This window comes from Thalia democratica, chromosome 4 (genome assembly GCF_965202585.1).
Source record: "Thalia democratica chromosome 4, ktThaDemo2.hap1.1, whole genome shotgun sequence".
Lineage (NCBI taxonomy): Eukaryota > Metazoa > Chordata > Thaliacea > Salpida > Salpidae > Thalia > Thalia democratica.
This window is the reverse complement of record NC_139168.1, coordinates 60,401,778-60,404,592: the sequence shown is the minus strand read 5'-3', so window position 1 is coordinate 60,404,592 and position 2,815 is coordinate 60,401,778.

Sequence of the window (2,815 nt, the reverse complement as noted above, 5' to 3'; positions counted from 1 at the left end):
CCAAGCATTTTTTAAGAAATAGTTTACATGAGTTTAAAATTAAACAAAGTAATTATTTTGATTTACTTGATTAATTTTTAAGTAAGTTTACAATATCTAGTACTATTATTATGAAATAAAGTTGTATTAAAAAGACTTGTATTGGTATTGTTACAAAAATTCTATTCAAACCGTAGTTCAGGTGGTATTTTATTCTGTCAAGAGATTGTATATACTTTTTATACTATTTCATTTAGTATTTCATGGTTAACTGTTGTTGTAAAGTTTAAACTACTGGTTATGTATATTAATGGTTATGATTTATTATTAAATTAGTTTGTATGAAATATACAACGTAACGAATAGTGCAAAATAAAATATTATTTGGAGGTATAATAAGGTGTGCCTTAAAGATTGATATGAAAAACATTTCACTATGCTAGCGTAGAATACGTTAAGTAATTGAGAAGATAACTATGTAAAAAGAATAAGAAAAAAAAAACTATTGAACTGTGTTCAGCTGAATTCATGACTTTTTAATCAGTAAGTTATACTGTTCTTTTACAATACTTATAGTAAATAAATAGCCATCTACCCTTGTAAAGTATTTAAGTTCATATAGTAACGAGTTAAGTTAATATTTTATTTAAATATATTATGGGTAAGTTTGTAAATATAAGTTAACCGGATTTATCAAAAGTCATTACTACTAACAAATGAGCATTAAACACATACTAATATGGCATTAAGTTTAAAACAACATGTTTTAATAACAACTCTAATGTATGCCTAAGTACCAAACAAAACAATAATACGACACAATACCAAATAAATGCAAATGATTAAACAAATTAGTAAACATCTTTGTATATTCAAAAACAGTGAGCTACCGTTTTTTGCTCAAGCATCTTACCATTTGATCACTACTTTTTAACTTTCTAAGCGCAGTATTGAAAGCTATTTTTTATCACACTTTATTTTTATAGAGGAGTATTATAATATATAACTACACGGGCAATGTATTAAGTCTAAACGTTGCCAAACATAAGTGCTTACTCAGTACGAATTGTTTTTTTTTAATGTTTTACAAGTATGAACACGTTAAAGCAGGCATAAATTTTAGCACTATAAAGCATTTTCAATAAACTTTTGTGTAAAAACATTAAAAGTAGTTTTACACAATGTTCTCGTTGGTAACTTATTTGCTAAACTGAAACCTTATTCCGGTTTGTAGTTGATCATTTTTTCGTAAAGTATAGCTATCACAATGCATACCTCGTTCAGGTTAAGTATGTTTTCTAAATTTGACTATTTTAAGGTTTTTTTAGCTTGTTATTGAAATAAAAGGTAAAGGTACCTACTAAGTGTTTTTTTGATATAACACATTAGGTAGTTTTTAATTTTAGTGTACTTATATGACTCATTTGACTAATAGTAAAAAATACGTTTTTTTTTTCAAGTTTGCTTTTATGTACTTAGGAAAAAATATATATGAATATACTTTATGATTAATAAAAAATAAAAATTCTATGATAGATTTTGTCAAATTTTTCTTCTCTATATACTTAAAATTCATACTTATATTCATTAACTATTGTATTCTTAAAAGTATAAATTCCCTTGATATTTTGCTAAACATGCATTTTTTTTAGTTAACTACTTAACACAGATTTTAAAAAAGTTAATAATGTTATATATCATGACCTACCTTTTCTGAGTAAAAATATCAATCAAGAAATATATGTTTTTACATAACTTTTATATCAGATAAACTTTTTATAAAAGATAAAGCTTGAAAACTATCAAATATGTAGATAGTTTGTAAATAATTATGTTTTGATATTATTACGCTTTTAAAAACTATGGCTAAAGAACTTCTAAGTTTGTGAAACAAAGACTTTTTTTTTTATGGTAGAATAACTTCAGACTTAATCTTCCTTCTACTACGGTAAACGTTTTTTGAAGGTCAAGCAAGCAATTTGTCATCACCTGTAATTATACCTGCCCCTTTAAAATTAATATCAAAATAACTTTAACAATTTAATTAATTTAAAAAAACTGTTTATTTAACTGAAAAAAATCCGTTGGTGACACTTCATTTGTCATAAGGTTAACATCTCAACACCAAAAACCACAAAGTTTTGGAAAAAACAATGAACCTCAAAAACCAAAGTAAGACTAGTACTGACGCTGCAACAAAAAAAAAACACATTCAAAATTTAATCATATTATCAATACCACCAGTGTGAACTCACAATCAACTGTTGCAAATTTAAATAAAAGAATATCTAGCTGAAAGTGTTAAGTTCTTTAAAAATACTTAAAAAAAATACTGGGAGTACAAAAAAATCTTTTTATATTTCATAAAATTAATAAAACAACAAGTATTACGCAATTTTGTTAGTACTAGCTTAACATAGAACTAAAAAAAAATGGATTAAAGTTTTACTTTTACTTCTAATTTGTAATAAAAAAACAATGTTATTATATATCTAATATATATTAACACATTAATAAATATAAAACAAACTAAATAAATTAAGAAATGAAATTAATTTATTTCAATAATTTATAACAATTATTTTTCCATCCGTTTATTTAAACCACTTAATAGGTCATCGACGATTGCTTAACACTCGGCCTAGATAGCAATTTTGTTCTTATTTCTGGGTCTGTTTTTAGTTTAAACCAAAGTAAAAATATGCAAATTAGTATAAAAACATTGAAAAGATACTGTGGAGCTACTTCAAATGTGTATTTTAATAAAAAAATAAAAATATGATGACAAATTTTTTATCTATATGGTAGAATTTTTGTGTCAAATGAAAATTTTTTC